Below are 10,199 nucleotides of genomic sequence, written 5' to 3' on the forward strand. Positions count from 1 at the left end.
TATTTCCCCCCCCCCCTCCAAAGGACCAGTAATAATACCTTATTTTATATCTGTAGCCATAAGCACACCTTTTGGAGTTTAACCAATCTTTAAAATATTCCTACCAGACAGCACATATGAAGCCATTTCCTTTTTTAAAAAAGGAAGCGGGTGAAGAAGTCACCTCTGTGTTAGAGAAGACTCCAGAAATGAATATTTTAAGGAGAAGGTGATGTTAATATATTTGTGGCATTGAAAGAAGGTACTGTTTTAAACTAATCATAGAGTTTAAACTTTTTTTTCCAGTTTCCTAGAAATAAAACTGCATTATGGTTCGTTATCACAAGAGGTCGTTTTGGCAGAACAACAGCAGAGAATTCTTGGACTTTGCCATTTCTCCCTTTTTATTATTATATTATTTGATAACCACCTTCTTTTCTTTTGCAATATTAATCTTAAGTGGTACATAATATCCCAACAACATACATTTAAAAGCTGATAGAAATCTGTGGAACTGAAGACCTATCAAATACGAGGGCATGGCAGTTTATTGAATTCACATATAGTGGGTTTCAGCACAAATGATCCCAAGCATTAATATAGCCTATTAAAAGCATTAAAGCGATACCTTTAAAATGGTAAGAGCCAGCCATATAGATATCTGAATTTGTTTTCACAGCACATGCGGCAAACTGATAATATTATTGTGGTAAGAAAAAAGTGGATGGAGCCCCATCGAAGATCACTTGGGAAGGACTAGCTGAGAAAATGCACACTTTTATTTCAACATGTTTCCAAAGTAGAGAAAACTGCACTGGAAATGACAGGATTCTTCGTGGTGCCAGAAGGTGTGTTACCCTTTCCACACCAATTATTTTTGATTTGGGCTTGTGTATGTGTGTGAGAGAGAGAACCCTGAATAATGCAGCTAAACAGCAGACTGTTTGCATGTATCTCTGCCCTGAAATAACAGATTTTCCAGCATCAGGAGATATGGTTCATTATATATGGGAGTTATTTAGACACAAAAGAAACCCCACCTTAAAAATTTAAATGCATTAGCCATAATGGATATCAGTTCCTTAAATCTTGTTAAAATTAATAGACTATTTGCATGTGCAACTGTGTTCCAAACCCTAAATTGTTTTCTGTCAGCATTCTGCATTGCACTGAATCTTGGATAAGAACATTGAGCCCCTTGCTTCTTCTCCCTCCTCCAAAATATCATTCTTATGTATTGGTTCCCCCCTCCCAGTACCTAAATCTCCAGCATATTAAAATTCATCAACACCTTTTTACTTTCCAGTACTTGACTGATATGATCGGTATTTTGAGATGAGCAGATTTCAAGATCATTCTACTCATATGACGTTCGCATGATATGTATCGATGTAATGCTGCCCTGATTCAAAGTGTGAGAATTAAGGTTTATTTTCATTGAATATTTTATGATTTGGTTTCAAGAATGGTTGTGTTGCAATGCCTATTTCATGTAATATGTGTATTTTGTAGAAAAAGCCTGGCGGGAACTCATTTGCATATTAGGCCACACCCCCTGATGCCACCATTGTTTTGCATAGGGCTTTTTTGTACAAAAGCCCAGCAGGCACTCATTTTTATATTAGGCCACACCCCCTGGCACCAAGCTAGCTGGAACTGCGTTCCTGCTCAAAAAAAGCCCTGTGCATGTATGATGTGTGTGTGTATATATATATATATATATATATATTACACTTGAGTGTTGGTGGGGTAACAGTATCGGACTTCAAACGTCTTTTACATTGATACTGCAGCCTCAGAACAAGGTTCCAGGTAACCACTTCAGCGCAAAGCAGCATCCAAAAATAAAATACCTTTTAAGGCCAACCAAAACCATGTTCGATGTTTTGAGTTCTCTAGAACCTTTCATCAGGCTGGATGTTAAAGGGAGTGGACGGAAGATTTTTCACACCTTGATCTTAAAGACTTTTGTCTGCATCATTAGCATTCCAGATAGCTTTGAATAGATAAAGAGATGCTGAATGGACATAAGAATGTAAGAAGAGCCCTGCTGGATCAGACCAGTGGTCCATCTAATCCAGCATCCCATCTCACATGGTGGCCAATCGGTTCCTCCTGAGGGCCAACAACAGGACGCAGAAGCCAAAGCCTTCCCTTATCCCCTGGCACTGAAGTTCTCTTTAGTCACCTTAGCAAGTAGACACTGATAAGATAGAGTTGCCAGACCCCACCACCAGGGGATGGAGAACCCCCCACTTTTGCAGGGTGCTTCCCGTGGCGCAGAGTGTTAAAGCAGCAGTACTGCAGTCCTAAGCTCTGCTCACGACCTGAGTTCGATCCCAGCGCAAGCTGGTTCAGGTAGCCGGCTCCAGGTTGACTCGGCCTTCCATCCTTCCAAGGTCGGTAAAATGAGTACCCAGCTTGCTGGGGGGAAAGTGTAAATGACCGGGGAAGGCAATGGCAAACCACCCCGTAAAAAGTCCACCGTGAAAACGTTGTAAAAGCAACATCATCCCAGAGTCGGAAATGACTGGTGCGTGCACAGGGGACCTTTCCTTTTTTCCTGCAAATAGCCAAGTGGCTGGTGGGGGGCATTCCCACCCCCAGTTAGCCTGAAAGGCAACGTGATGACATCACCCAGAAGTGACATCATTAATGCTCTAGTGTTGGGGCAAAACTCTGGTAAAATCAGCTACAAACCATAGAATTTTGCCCAAAAACTAGAACATCACCACCACTGATGCCGGTGGTGTGATGACATCCAGGTAAAGATCCCAGAAAGGAGCCAGGCAGGGCTATTAGGGCACACACATGTTTAAGAATGCACTACAGCCTCGATCCTATGACTCTTCCCCTTGTGCTTCTCTCAGGCTCCTGCAGAAGCATCCCTCCACTGCAATGTGCGCTTCTGCTGCTACTAATGCTTCTGCAGGTGCAAGATCAATGTTCTTCAAGGATCCCTTGTGCATGCAAGAAGGGCTAGCAGCAGAGGAAGCAAGTGCCACAGCTGGGGAAAGTCTCCACAGCAGCCACAGTGATGTGCAAGGGGAACAGGGTACCTTTCAAAGAGCAAGCTCTTGTAATGGGGCAGTGGGCACAATCCAGCCCATACTGTAGAAATCCCACTGGTTTCAGCGGAGGACATTTTAACATCTGCTTCTCTCTCAGTTGAAATGCACAGGACTGGATCATGGCCACTGGTCTTTTAACTGCTTAGGGAAAAGAGCTTAACAGCCCAACTTTGTGCTGAAACAACGACTATGACATTTGCAAGATGGGTATGCTAGAACTACAAGAGCCCCATGGCATATAGTGGTAAAGCTGCAGTACTGCAGTCGGAGCCCTCTGCTCACGACCTGAGTTCGATGCCAGTGGAAGCTGGTTCAGGTAGCCGGCTCGAGGTTGACTTAGCCTTCCATCCTTCTGAGGTCAGTCAAATGAGTACTCGGCTTGCTGGGGGGAAAGTGTAGATGACTGGGGAAGGCAATGGCAAACCACCCTGTAAAAAGTCTGCCATGAAAACGTTGTGAAAGCAACGTAGAGTCGAGAATGACTGGTGCTCGCACAGGCAACTACCTTTACCTTTATGCTAGAACTGGGCATCTCTGGCCTAACTGACTGGGAATACAAAGGAAAATTGTATGGCTAACTTCTAATTTGTGCAGTTATCTGGAGCTAAGAATAGGGTACAAAAATCTGATTGCTCCCCGGGACTTCCGTTTCTCAGGATCTCTCCCATTTATTTTACTGCAGTGGTGGGAAGGGGTGTCAGGACACTGCTGACTTATGCTAACCCCCTCAAGAGACAAGCAGAGGCAGTTGACCATTGCCTGCCTCTGTCCTCAACCCTGGACTTCCTTGGTGGTCTTCCATCCAAGGACTAACCAGAGCCAACCCTGTTTGTATAATTTATTTATTATTTAGACTTTTCGGCCACCTTTCCCTGCAAACAGGGCTTGGGGCAGCTTATATCAAGTAGAAACACAACAGTCTACATTACTTTTAATTAAATTAAATTAGAGTTAAAAACATAATGCAAATTCTTGGCTTCTGAGATCTGATGAGATCAGCCCGAGCTACCCAGCTCAGAGCTTGTATAATTGTAATGAAGAGGTATTTTCCCAGGTCCTTAAGCTGTGGCAGAGAGTTCTACTGTCCTATCCCCAGAGCAAGAATAGGGGGTGCTTAGAACATGGGGATCCCTAGTGCCAGCTGATTTGATACGCTGTGCAGCAGAAACTGTAGATTTTGGTTCTAAACATTATGCTGTTTTGGCCCAGAAAGCCCGAAACAAAATGTTATCCACGAGGGAAAAGGTCCAGAAAGAATTCACTTCCAAATAGAACAACAGATAAAATACCAAACATATAAGAAAGCAAAATGATAGGCATTCCAGTGGTGAGGGGAAAGATAGATCAGCAACTGTAACCCACTATATTGGGTCCTTTTCAAGAATCATCACCACATCAAATTTGCATTTACTGCTAATAATGATAATGGAGTTAATTGGTGCAAATGGAGATGAAATGAATCATTGTTTTGTAATCCTTCTGTTTCGGCTTGTTTTTTAATTGAACAGAAATAGTATGGTTTTCACTGTGCGTTGATCTCTTGGACTGAAACAAAAAGAGACAGTCCAGGCTGTCTGTTATTAAACAGAAAAGTATGAGAATATTATTCAGTGTCATAACTGAGGTTTGTTCTTATTAGGAAACACTGAGGAAAAAGTAAACACTCGGAGCTCAAATTGGCTAGTGCATATCCATGATAAATCTGCTACATTTTCACCTTATCTAGTTTCATGCCACTCATTCATAATTCATTGCTAATGTGTTAAATGCTTACAGGATGCCGTTTCATTCAGTCACAAGCAGCTCTGGAATATCAAAACTGTTACCTATAAACCGTTTGAACTGGCGGTCTTTCACTTTGCCAAAAACAAAAGGAAAGGAAGGCCAGTGAATCAAGCAACCATGGACGTAACTCCAGTGGGACAGTCTCTAGTGGGAGCCCATGGCAATGAAATATTCCTATATTTATTAAGAAAATACCTACCTAGAAATGTGGCACTCGAGACCAAGCAAGAATGAATATATGCTGCATTCTTCGACCTACGTTCTAAAACACTGAATACTACTATGTCGCTACACAAATCAGACGGGCAATGCTTCATTTTCATATTAATTCATTCCTATAACAAAATGCTACTGTGTGGTTATCCTGTTTGCTACGTACACATTCATAAGCCCCGCCAACCAAATTTTTCTAGGGCCCGTTGTCTTCCTTCCTACAATGGGCTTTACTGCTAGTAAAAAATAAAATCTGTATATACCCAGAAAGGTGGCATGTGGTCAGGTAGCAAAAATGAATGTATAACACCATTTAATGTGTCATACTTATACTCTGCTTCAGTTCTGTTTTTATGCTTCTGGTTGGTTGTACAACCTCAATCTTATTACACTGTTTATTGAAAGTTCCATCCACCAACTGTATTGGCTGTGTAACCCACCTTGTGTCCAAGTGAGAAAGGTGGACTATAAATAATGCAAACAGACAAAACAAAGTCAGATTAAGAATTGCATCAAATAATTCAAACAATTGCAATGGATTAAAATCAACAATAAATGGGCAACCACAACAGCAATATTTAAAAAGGGCAGAAGCTTTTGCTGCAGATAAAATAACTGATGGAATTGCTCATAAAGCAAAGTTAATTACAGCTGAAAACTATCAGAAGGGCTCTTGTGTGGGTTCATAGCAGAGCTCATGCACGATTGATTCCCTTTTGTTTCAATGTAGGTTGTGCAGGAGAATTTTCCAGTGGACTGTGGTTCTAGTAATCACCGTTTCCCCCCAATAAACTATATTTATTTATTTTATTTTTATTTATTTATGATTTATATCCCGCCCTTCCCAGAAAGGTGGCTCAGGGCGGCCTATATGTGTTGCATGCATGATCCCATATGTGCCCACATGCTGGGGCAGAGGGGTAATATCATAAAAATGCCGTGCTGTGATTCCATGCAAATATCATGAAGTTAATTTCCTTCTTTCTGGCATCCCAGTTCTGGGTGGAAGGATGATCTAATAACACATTTCTAGGAAACAGTTACAAATGCTTTACATGCTGTATTTTTAGCTCAAGTGTAACTGCAGCATTCTAAAGCATGTGTCTTAATATAAGTGCAAAGTGAGTTCACAGTGCAGCATCGGGAATTCCTGGTTAGCCACAGTTCTCTGTGGTTTATACTATTTGGGGGGGACAAAATGTTTTTCCAACATACTATCAGAGGTGACCATCAATCATAGGATTGAAATACTCCCCCCCCCCCCCAAGTTATCCTAAGTTTTCAAAGATAACATGACATAAATGTGGGAACATCTTTATCAGCAAGTAGACAGATTGTCCATTAATACCTTGATACAATTAGTGATTTCTTCCTGTACCTAACATACATCTTTTAGGCTGGAATTCCAAAATGAGGACTGCAGCAGTGTTCAAGGTTCAATTATCTAAGAGGAAAACTTTCAGCTAGATCTGATGAGGCCAGCACCGCGGAAGCAGCTCATAATAATGGACACAAAATCTCTTTTGTTTAATCTAGCTCATCCTAACTCCATTCTCTGTTCCGCTACACCTCCTCTCCTACACTTCAGCTCAAAACTGCTCTGTTCTCCAGATCTGACACCAAATACAGATCTGCCCCGTTGTAAGCTGCAGTACTGAGGTCGAAGCTCTGCTCGATCCCGGTGAATTCAGGTAGCCGGCTCAGGGTTGACTCAGCCTTCCATCCTTCCGAGGTCGGTGAAATGAGTACCCAGCTTGTTGGGGGGAAAGTGTAGCTGACTGGGGAAGACTATGGCAAACCACCCCATAAAAAGTCTGCCATGAAAACGTCGTGATTTGATGTCAGAGTCGGAAACAACTGGTGCTTGCACATGAGACTACCTTTACCTTTTACAGCTCTAAATACATATCTGAACATGTGATATGGGTTTTCAAAAGACTCCTGAACTTCTTTTCCCTACTAGTTTGAGGTATGTGTGGTTTAACTTCCATTTGCTGATGGTCACCATAGAGGGCCAATAGGATCACACCCTCTGAGGAGTGAGAGGAGGAGCCTGTTGTAGGAAACCAGTTTTGTTAATTATTAAGGCAAAAGAACTTAAAATATCTGACAGTTGTATTGGCCAGGTGGTTCAGCAAATGACCTCCTGGTTCTGAAATCACATAGATTTAAATATACATGAAGTGATTGCATCTCAACAAAAATAGCTCTCCTTCTTTCCTAATTTTAGGGCCTCATTTGACAAAGACAACAATCTGTGCATTCCAAGTTACGCAGTCACAGTTTTACCTTCTGTACGAAGGAAGAGAGAAATATGGTTCGATAAGTGAAAAACCATGCATCATTTATTTATGTGTGTTTGTTTAGGTTTTTGTCTGCCCTTCCCGGCAACAGGGCTCAGGGCGGTTCAACACCCCTGGTCAAAAGGATAAATCATATCAGTAACTTAAGTAAACCAACCAGAGAATCAGATTCTTGGTTCAAATCTCAGTATCTTCCTCTTTTCAGCCACTCTCACTGTTCAACTGGCTCAGTCAGAATATGGTGTAAGGCAAGGGTGTCGAACTCATTTGTTATGAGGGCCAGATCAGACATAAATGAGACCTTGCTGGGTAGGGTTGCCAAGTCCAATTTAAGAAATATCTGGGGATTTTGGGGGTGGAGCCAGGAGACTTTGGGGGTGGAGCCAGGAGACATTGGGGTGGAGCCAAGATCAAGGCTGTGACAAGCATAATTGTGTGTATGTGGTGGAATGGCCCCACCAGGACTGAGGCAAGGAAAAATGGTGCAGTTGCAAGAGGGACCTGAAAAACTGCAGTGGATGCTGGTATATTTTTTCATTGTGCAGGAACACCTTTGACACTATACCATGGGTTCCCAGTGTGGTGCACATGGGGTCCTCAACACCTTTTCTAGCACCCAGTAAGTGTTTTTAGAAAAAAGGTTTGGCCTTATGAGGCTCCACTTGCACCTGCTGGAATGGTCTTGGGTCCGCCATAGCTCTGGCAGAGGTTGTCCTTGAAAGGGCAGCTGCTGTGAGAGCCCTCTCAGCCCCATCCACCTCACAGGGTGTCTGTTGTGGGGGAGGAAGATAAAGGAGATTGTGAGCCACTCCGAGATTCGGAGTGGAGGGTGGGATATAAATCCAATATCATCATCTTCTTCTCAGCAAGGCTTCTGATTGGCCACTGGAAATGTGATTGGCTGTTATTTTGGCAGCAGCTGCCATCACAGCAGAAGGGTCTTCACTGTGTGAATGAAGATCAGCTGCAACAGCCATTTTGTGGCTGGTTCCTCCTCCTTTGGTCACCATTTTGTGCACCCACCCCACTTCGTCTGAATTCCAGTGATGCCTGTGGGCTCAAGAAGATCAGTGACCCCTTCATCACACAGAGCAAAGCCTCTGTTTTCTCCTTTGGCAGACCAGCTTATGTACAAAAGCCCACAATGCCCAGCCGTTTCACGTTTTCCCCTGGGTCTCAGGTTCAAAGCACTGACCATGAGATTTCTGTAATGAATGCCAATAAATCAAAAGTAGGTTTGCAACTTAACCGATACATATCTGAACAACACCTGAACAGCCTACTCAAAATTGCTACAGCACGGACATTGTCTCCAGATTTTGATACAATAATTCAGAGCAAGAGGTGTCAGTTATCAGAAGCTGTTAAATAAAATATTGCAAGAGTGCCAAACTCTTAAGCATGTTTTAAAGTTGCTTTTTACAAAAAACAACAATATTTAATTGTGTTTGTCTGTGTCCTGTATAAAGTTTACATATCTACTACCTCGCATTACATTTTATGACACCCGGCCCGACAAGGTCTCATTTATGCCAGATCCGGCCCTCACAACAAATGAGTTCAACACCCCTAGTATAAGTAATTTTAATAAATCTTACAAAGAGTGGTTTCCTGCTCTTCTTCTGATACAATGTACTGTCCCAAACTACCGTCATAGAGGCCACTCTGGAGAAAGTGATGGTTTCTTTAGGGGAAGTGAGTAGAATCAGCAGAGAGTCCCCCCATTTCCTCTTCTTCTCGCCAAGGGCAGTTGTGAATTGTGATTTGATTTTGGTGGCAGAACCAAGGTCTGCTTCCCTGTTCTGTTTGTTGCAGGGAGAGGAGAAAGGTTCAGCTTTGGAATAGCGGAAATTTGACAATGATATGATCAAGGTGACACCGAATGTCAAAATGAAGCATGAAGAAATGGTATCAACCAAAGAGGATTAAATCAGGTAGAAAGGTATGTATCAAACGCTATACTGCGAGCCCGTTAATGCTACATTTGCTAATGAACATCTCCTTAATATCTATTCTCTACTTATAGAATTTGTCATCGTCTCCAGAAAGACATTAATCGGAACTGGCATGTTACTATTTTATTTTGCAAATCTGTTTTGCATTGGCTCAATTAAAATTGTTATATATTTTTGATCCTCTGGAGGTGCCATCTGTTTAGTGCTACTGGAGGTTCTTGCGGGACTCTTGTCAATGTTGTTCTGTAATAATTATTGAATTGTAGTGAAAGGATCTGGGCGGAATCCAAAGCAAAGTAGGTGTACCTAATCAATGGGGCTTCCGTGCCCAACGGCACCCCTTGCATCTTGTCGATTTCAGAGGAGGCTTTGAAAACGTGAGTTTTCTATTTGAGCTGATCCCAGTTTTCCAGCATTTTCACTTTCCTTACTGCACTTCAGGTGGGGGACGGGGGGGGGGGAGAGATGTGTTATTTCCCCACTAAAGAGGTATGAAAAGTATGCGTATATCAGAACCAACATGCTATGTTTTGACCCTGCCTCACACAAAGGATAGTGCTCACAAAAGACACTGCTCACAAGAGCCCTGCAAAAACCCAAGAGCTGGGATTCATGATGCAGAGTGAGGAGTGGAGGGAGAAGAGAGTGTGCCTTTCCTTCTCACCCACCCAGAAGCCCCTCCCCCAACGGCAGCAGGCATCCGTGAGTTGCCATATTGTTCTGTTTGGCACACGTAGACACCATATGTGCAGTCAAATGCTAGATTAAACGTAGGGTTGGAAGTGTGTGCAGAGCCTATGCGTGCCAAATCAGACACTATTATTTATTCATTTATTATTTAGTTAGGAAATTTATACCCTACCTCTCTGGAGACCTGCACGGGGCTGCAGACC

The sequence above is a fragment of the Heteronotia binoei genome, chromosome 9, assembly GCF_032191835.1.
Source record: "Heteronotia binoei isolate CCM8104 ecotype False Entrance Well chromosome 9, APGP_CSIRO_Hbin_v1, whole genome shotgun sequence".
In the NCBI taxonomy this organism is placed as follows: domain Eukaryota; kingdom Metazoa; phylum Chordata; class Lepidosauria; order Squamata; family Gekkonidae; genus Heteronotia; species Heteronotia binoei.